We start from the raw sequence: 8,958 nt of genomic DNA on the forward strand, positions 1-8,958 counted from the left end.
TATAGGGAAGACAGATTGAGGTGATTGGTGAAGAGTTTTGGGGAAGAGTGCTTATGGGATTGTGTGAAAGAGGGGGTGAGAAGAAGTAAGTGGAGGTAGGTGGGGATCCTGTGGGGTCCACAGATCCTGAGGTGATCCTGTGGGGTCTACAGATCCTGAGGTGTTCAAGGAATTACAACATTGCACCAAATTAGGCATGCAAAATGCCCTTGCACACAACTCTGGGCGTTCAGCGCCAGATTGGTGCTTGTTCTGGGCGTTGAACGCCCATTTGTTGCCCATTTCTGGCGTTGAACGCCAGAACCATGCTTGTTCTGGGCGTTCAGCGCCAGCTCTTCTCCAGGGTGCAATTCTGGCGTTCAAACGCCCAGATGCTGCCCATTTTGGGTGTTCAGCACCAGAACCATGCTCTGTTCTGGCGTTGAACGCCAGTAAGGTCTTCCTCCAGGGTGTGATTTTTCTTCTGCTGTTTTTGATTCTGTTTTCAATTTTTATATTTATTTTGTAACTCCACATGATCATGAACCTAATAAAACATGAAAGAACAAGAAAAATAAAATTAGATAAATAAAAATTGGGTTGCCTCCCAACAAGCGCTTCTTTAATGTCAATAGCTTGACAGTGGGCTCTCATGGAGCCTCACAGATGTTCAGAGCTTTGTTGAGACTTCCCAATACCAAACTTAGAGTTTGGTTGTGGCCTCCCAACACCAAACTTAGAGTTTGATTGTGGGGGCTCTGGTTGACTCTGTTTTGAGAGAAGCTTACTGTGCCTCTTTTCCATGTTTACAGAAGGGTAACCTTGAGTTGTAAACACAAGGGGTCCTCATTCAATTGAAGGACTAATTCACCTCTGTCAACATCAATCACAGCTCTTGCTGTGGCTAGGAAAGGTCTTCCAAGGATGATGGATTCATCCTCATCCTTCCCAGTATCAAGGATTATAAAATCAGGAGGGATGTAAAGGCCTTCAACCTTTACTAACACGTCCTCTACTTGTCTATAAGCCTGTTTTCTTGAATTGTCTGCCATCTCTAATGAGATTTTAGTAGCTTGCACCCCAAAGATTCCCAGTTTCTCTATTATAGAGAGGGGCATGAGGTTTATCCCTGAACCAAGGTCACATAGAGCCTTTTCAAAGATCATGTTGCCTATGGTACAAGGTATTACGAACTTTCCAGGATCCTGTTTCTTCTGAGGCAATGTCAGTTGATCCAGATCACTTAGTCATTGGTGAACAAGGGAGGTTCATCTTCCCAAGTCTCAATACCAAATAGTTTGGCATTCAGCTTCATGATTGCACCAAGGTACTTGGTAACTTGCTCTTCAATAACATCCTCATTCTCTTCAGAAGATGAATACTCGTCAGAGCTCATGAAGGGCATAAGGAGGTTTAATGGAATCTCTATGGTCTCTAGATGAGTCTCAGATTCCTTTGGTTCCTCAAAGGGAAACTCCTTATTGATCACTGGATGTCCCAGGAGGTCTTCCTCACTGGGATTTACGTCCTCCTCTTCCTCTCCAGGTTCGGCCGTGTTGACTATGTCAATGGCCTTGCACTCTCCTTTTGGATTTTCTTCTGTATTGCTTGGGAGAGTACTAGGAGGGATTTCAGTGATCCTTTTACTCAGCTGGCCCACTTGTGCCTCCAAATTTCTAATGGAGGACCTTGTTTCATTCATGAAACTTACAGTGGCCTTAGATAGATCAGAGACTAAGTTTGCTAAATTAGAGGTATTTTGTTCAGAGTTCTCTGTCTGTTGCTGAGTGGATGATGGAAAAGGTTTACTATTGTTAAACCTATTTCTTCCACCATTATTAAAGCCTTGTTGAGGCTTTTGTTGATCCTTCCATGAGAGAGTTGGGTGATTTCTCCATGAGGGGTTATAGGTGTTTCCATAAGGTTCACCCATGTAATTCACCTCTGCTATTGCAGGGTTTTTAGGATCATAAGCTTCTTCTTCAGAAGATGCCTCTTGAGTACTGTTGGATGCAGCTTGCATTCCATTCAGACTCTGAGAAATCATATTGACTTGCTGAGTCAATATTTTATTCTGAGCTAATATGGCATTCAGAGTATCAATTTCAAGAACTCCCTTCTTCATAGGCATCCCATTACTCACAGGATTCCTCTCAGAAGTGTACATGAACTGGTTATTAGCAACCATGTCAATGAGTTCTTGAGCTTCTGCAGGCGTTTTCTTTAAGTGAATGGATCCACCTGCAGAGGTATCCAAGGACATTTTAGCTAATTCAGACAGACCATCATAGAATATGTCTAGGATAGTCCATTCTGAAAGCATGTCAGAAGGACACTTTTTGGTCAATTCTTTGTATCTCTCCCAAACTTCATAGAGGGATTCACCTTCTTTCTGTCTGAAGGTCTGAACATCCACTCTAAGCTTACTCAGCTTTTGAGGAGGAAAGAACTTGGCTAAGAAAGCCTTGACCAGCTTATCCCAAGAGTTCAGGCTATCCTTAGGTTGAGAGTCCAACCATATTCTAGCTCTGTCTCTCACAGCAAAAGGGAAAAGCATGAGCCTGTAGACTTCAGGATCTACTCCATTAGTCTTAACAGTATCACAGATCTGCAAGAATTCAGTTAAGAACTGAAAAGGATCTTCAGATGAAAGTCCATGAAACTTGCAGTTCTGCTGCATCAGAGAAACTAATTGAGGTTTAAGCTCAAAATTATTTGCTCCAATGGCAAGAATGGAGATGCTTCTTCCATGTAAATTGGAATTAGGTCCAGTAAAGTCACCAAGCATCCTCCTTGCATTATTCTTATTTTTGGCTGCCATCTCCTCTTCCTGTTCGAAAATTTTTGAAAGGTGCTTGCTGGATTGTTGTAATTTAGCTTCTCTTAGTTTCCTCTTCAGAGTCCTTTCAGGTTCTGGATCTGCTTTAACAAAAATATTCTTGTCCTTGCTCCTGCTCATATGAAGGAGAAGGGAACAGAAAAATAATAATAGGGATCCTTTTTACTACAGGTATAGAGGTTCCCCTGTGTGAGTAGAAGAAGAAAAGAATGTAATGTAAAGAAAGAAACACAAGGGTAAGGAGAGCAGAGATGTGGGATGAAGAGAGGTGTTAGTAGATGAATAAATAAATAAAAGGAGATGAGAGAGAAGGAGAATTTTCGAAAATTATTTTTGAAAAAGACTTGGTGATTTTCGAAAATAGTTTTTGAAAAAGGTTAGTAATTTTTCGAAAATTAAAATCAAAAATTAAAATAATTAGTTAATTAAAAAGAAATTTTGAAAAAGAGGGAAGATATTTTCGAAAATTAGAGAGAGAGAGTTAGTTAGGTAGTTTTGAAAAAGATAAGAAACAAATAAAAAGTTAGTTAGTTAGTTGAAACAAATTTGAAAATCAATTTTGAAAAGATAAGAAGATAAGAAGTTAGAAAAGATATTTTAAAATCAAATTTTTGAAAAAGATATGATTTTGAAAAAGATAAGATAAAAAGATATTTTTGAAAAGATATGATTGAAATTAGTTTTGAAAAAAAGATTTGATTTTTAAAATCATAATTAATGACTTGATTCACAAGAAATCACAAGATATGATTCTAGAACTTAAAGTTTGAATCTTTCTTAACAAGCAAGTAACAAACTTGAAATTTTTGAATCAAAACATTAATTGATGATGTTATTTTCGAAAATTAGGAGATAAAGATAAGAAAAAGATTTTTAAAAAATATTTTTAAAATTTTCGAAAATAAATAAGAAAAATGAAAAAGATTTGATTTTTGAAAAAGATTTTGAAAAAGATAAGATTTTTAAATTGAAAATTTGATTTGACTCATAAAAACAACTAGATTTTAAAAAGTTTTGAAAAAGTCAACTCAAATTTTCGAAATTTATGAGTGAAAAAGGGAAAGATATTTTTTTGATTTTTGAATTTTTAATGATGAGAGGCAAAAACATGAAAAAGACTCAATGCATGAAAATTTTGGATCAAAACAATGAATGCATGCAAGAATGCTATGAATGTCAAGATGAACACCAAGAACACTTTGAATGTCAAGATGAACATCAAGAACTTATTTTTGAAAAATTTTTAATGCAAAGAAAATATGCAAGACACCAAACTTAAAAATTTTTCATGTATAGACACTATGAATGCAAGAATGCATATGAAAAACAAGAAAAGACACAAAACATGAAGACATCAAGATCAAACAAGAAGACTTACCAAAAACAACTTGAAGATCATGAAGAACACTATGAATGCATGAATTTTTCGAAAAATGCAAGATGAATATGCAATTGACACCAAACTTTCAACTTGACTCAAGACTCAAACAAGAAACATGAAATATTTTTTATTTTTATGATTTTTTTATTTATTTATTTTTTTGGATTTTTCTTTTTGAAAATTATTTGTGAAAAAGAAAAATAAGGATTCTAAAATTTTTTACATGAATTCCAGGAATCTTGCACTCTTAGTCTAAAGCTCCAATCTGAGGGTCAGACATGGCTTAATAGCCAGTCAAGCTTTAGCATGTAAATCAGAATATACTGCTCATTACTTATCAAATTAACTTGCCTCTATGCTGATGGTTTGGAAGCCTCAGTCCAAAAGAATTTAGACATGGCTTTACAGCCAGCTAGGCTTCACATGCTTCATGAAACTCTAGAATTCATTCTTAAAAATTCTGAAGAAAAATATATTTTTGAAAAGATTTATTATTTTTTTTTCGAAAACAGATGAGAAATTTTTGAAAGATTTTTGAAAAATTTTTGAAAATAAAACAAAAAGAAAATTACCTAATCTGAGCAACAAGATGAACCGTCAGTTGTTCAAACTCGAACAATCCCCGGCAACGGTGCCAAAAACTTTGTGCACGAAATTGTGATCTCAGGCAACGGCACCAAAAACTCTGTACGCACGTCTTAATAAATCGTTTTTCATTCACAACTTCGATACAACTAACCAGCAAGTGCACTGGGTCGTCCAAGTAATAAAACCTTACGTGAGTAAGGGTCGATCCCACGGAGATTGTTGGTATGAAGCAAGCTATGGTTATCTTGTAGATCTCAGTCAGGCGGATAATAATTGATTATGGAGTTTTCGAAAATACTAATAAATAAATAGAAAATAAGGATAGAAATACTTATGTAAATCATTGGTGAGAATTTTAGATAAGCGTATAGAGATGCTTTCATTCTTCTGAACCTCTGCTTTCCTGCTATCTTCATCCAATCAGTCCTACTCCTTTCCATGGCTGGCTTTATGTAAGGACATCACCATTGTCAATGGCTACTTTTCATCCTCTCTGGAAAATGGTCCGATGCGCTGTCACTGCATGGCTAATCGTCTGGAGGCATCACCGTGGTCAATGGCTGCATCCTATCCTCTTGTGAAAATGGTCCAAATGCTCTGTCACAGCACGGCTAATCATCTGAGGTTCTCGATCATACTGGAATAGGATTCACCCTCCTTTTGCATCTGTCACTACGCCCAGCACTCGCGAGTTTGAAGTTCGTCACAGTCATTCAATCCCAGAGTCCTACTTGGAATACCACAGACAAGGTTTAGACTTTCCAGGCTCTCATGAATGCCGCCATCAATCTAGCTTATACCACGAAGATTCTAATTAAGAGATCCAAGAGATAATCATTCAATCGAAGGTAGAACAGAAGTGGTTGTCAGGCACGCGTTCATAGGGAATGATGATGATTGTCACGTTCATCACATTCATGTTGAAGTGCGAATGAATATCTTAGAAGCGGAATAAGTTGAGTTGAATAGAAAAACAGTAGTACTTTACATTAATTCATGAGGAACAGCAGAGCTCCACACCTTAATCTATGGAGTGCAGAAACTCTACCGTTTGAAGATACATAAGTGAAAGGTTCAGGCATGGCCGAATGGCCAGCCCCCATGATCTAAGAACTAAACGTCCCAAGATGTCAAATACAATAGTAAAAAGTCCTATTTATACTAAACTAGTTACTAGGGTTTACAGAAGTAAGTAATTGATGCATAAATCCACTTCCGGGGCCCACTTGGTGTGTGCTTGGGCTGAGCTTGAATGTTACACGTGCAAAGGCTCTTTCTGGAGTTGAACACCAGGTTGTAACGTGTTTCTGGCATTCAACTCTGGTTCGTAACATGTTTCTGGCGTTTAACTCCAGACTGCAGCGTAGAACTGGCGTTCAACGCCCTTTTGCGTCATCTAAACTCGGCCAAAGTATGGACTATTATATATTGCTGGAAAGCCCTAGATCTCTACTTTCCAACGCAATTAGAAGTGCGCCATTTTGAGTTGTGTAGCTCTAGAAAATCCACTTTGAGTGCAGGGAGGTCAGAATCCAACAGCATCAGCAGTCCTTCTTCAACCTCTGAATCTGATTTTTGCTCAAGTCCCTCAATTTCAGCCAGAAAATACCTGAAATCACAGAAAAACACACAAACTCATAGTCCAGAAATGTGAATTTAACATAAAAACTAATAAAAACATCCCTAAAAGTAACTAGATTCTACTAAAAATATACTAAAAACAATGCCAAAAAGCGTATAAATTATCCGCTCATCAATGGCAAGCTCCCTGGAAGTGCCTTTGAATGGAATGTTGAACATGGGAGGAAACACGTTGAACGTGGGGTGGCTTGACATCCTAGGGACTCTCTGTTTTGTCCAGTAACCTCTCTGTTTGGTCTAGGAATTCTCTGTTTTTGCTCACTTTCTATCACAATTTTCTATAATCAAAGAATTCAAACACTCATAGTAGTATTCACCAAACCATGAAATACTTGCTTATAACAATAAGAATCATTAGCTTATGGAATAAAATTCAAAGGAAAAAACTACTGACGATGCGGATGCATCACAACACCAAATTTAAGATTTGCTTGTCCTCGAGAAAAAAGAAAAGAAAAGAATTGTATTCGATGAAGAATAATTGAATCTCTTGAAAGTTCATGTCCACATTAACAATGGGGTCTTGTATCCTTGTGATAATCAACCCGACTTTTCTCCTTCTTAATGATCTTGTATGGTGCTCAATTTGAAGTTTTCTCTGATCACAAAAGCCTGAAATACATTTTTGACCAGGAGTCTTAATATGAGGCAGTGAAGGTGAATGGAATTTCTAAAATACTATGACTTCAAGTTAAGTTATCACTCAGGGAAGGCGAATGTAGTGGCAGATGCCTTGAGCAGGGAAAGTTTAAGTATCTCTTGGATGATGATAAAGGAAGAGAAGCTTATCACAAAGTTTGAGAACCCTAAGCTCAACATCATTGAGACATTATATGGAGTTCATTTAGCACAATCGTGTATAACACCGAATTTCAAGATCAGTGTTCAACAAGCACAAGCGCAGAATTTAGAGATGATGACATTGTTGAGATGCATGAAAGCAGAAGAATCAAAAGATGTACATCAAGATCAAGGTGGATTATGGAGGTACAAGAACTGAATTTGTGTGGCTTAGTCTCAAAACTTGTGACAGAAGATCCTTATGGAAGACCATCGGAGTAGATTCTCTATGCATCCTAGAGTGACAAAGATGTACCAAGATTTGAAGCAAACATTCTGGTGGCCGGGTTTAAAGAAAGATGTAGCTGATTGTATCTCGAAATGCCTAACTTGTCAGAAGGTAAAAGTGGAACATCAGAAGTCGTCAGGAACCCTGGAACCTTTGGAGATACCACAGTGGAAATGGGAGCAGATCACGATGGATTTTGTCACGGGATTACCAAGGACTTCAACAGGACACGATGCCATTTGGGTAGTTGTGGATAGATTAACAAAGTCGACACATTTTCTTCTGATTCGAGTTGATTATACTCTGGAAAGGCTATCCTGGATATATATATACAAGAGATTGTGCGACTACATAAAATATCCTCATCAATTATTTCTGATCGAGATCCGAGGTTTACTTCTAGATTTTGGGGAGCGTTTTAGAGAGCATTCTGAATGGAGCTGCATATCAGTACCGCATATCACCCTTAGATAAATGGATAGTCAGAGCGAACAATCCAAATGTTGGAAGATATGTTGAGATCCTGTGTGATGGATAATTAAAGCAGTTGGGATAAGTACTTGCCATTTGTCGAGTTCGTCTACAACAACAGTTACCAACAAAGTATTAGAATGGCACCATATGAAGCTCTCTACGAAAGAAGATGTTAAACACCGTTGTGTTGGTACAGATGGAGGAGAAGCTAGCATCTTGGGTCCAAATTTAGTACAAGAAACTATTGAAAATATAAAAGGGATCCGTCAAAAGATTCAAACAGCACAAAGCCGTCAAAAAAGCTATGCCAATAATAGACATAGACTCTTAGAGTTTAGTGAAAGTGACCATGTTTTCATAAAAGTAACCCTAACTATTGGAGTAGGTACGGCCGTTAAGACTAAGAAGCTTAATGCTCGATACATAGGACCTCTTAAGAATGTCGGTGATAAACCCCAATTTCGTGGTTTATCTTGTGCTTATTTTGGGAGATTTTATCAATATTTCTCACACTTATTCACAAGAAATGCATGGTTTTGTGTTCACTTCCCAATATTACTCTATGATGAAAAATATGCTTATTTTGCCTTAAAATTGCCATATTTTAATCCTCTTCTATTGCCATTCGATGCCGTGATGTTTTTGTTGAGTAATTTCAGAAATTATAGGGTAGGAATGACTTAGAAGAGAGGGAGAAAGCATGTACAAAAAGGGAGGAACATGAAGAATTGAAGTCTTGGGAGCAGCAGCATCGGCGCGTCCGCGCACTCCACGCGCAAGCGTGGATGGGATTGGCTGGAAGCGGCGCGAAAGGATGGACGCATCCGCGCATTTTGGAAGATTCCTATCGACGCGCACGCGCAACTGGCGCGCACACGTGGATCACAAAAGTAATCGGCGCGCGCACGCATGGCGCACACGCATGGGAAGCTGCACGTGACCTCATTAAGAAAAATCGTGCCTGGCGATTTCTGAGGCCAAGGAGGC

At 38.1% G+C, this 8,958-nt stretch overlaps 1 non-coding gene across 1 annotated transcript; it reads left to right on the forward strand.

Moving 5' to 3' along the window:
• Positions 1-2,296: 2,296 nt before the first annotated feature.
• Positions 2,297-2,404, forward strand: LOC148553634 (small nucleolar RNA R71). The gene has a single exon (XR_015892821.1). It is a non-coding gene; the product is annotated as a small nucleolar RNA R71 (small nucleolar RNA).
• Positions 2,405-8,958: the final 6,554 nt, after the last annotated feature.

The sequence above is a fragment of the Arachis ipaensis genome, chromosome B7, assembly GCF_059453495.1.
Source record: "Arachis ipaensis isolate K30076 ecotype BB chromosome B7, ASM5945349v1, whole genome shotgun sequence".
NCBI lineage: Eukaryota > Viridiplantae > Streptophyta > Magnoliopsida > Fabales > Fabaceae > Arachis > Arachis ipaensis.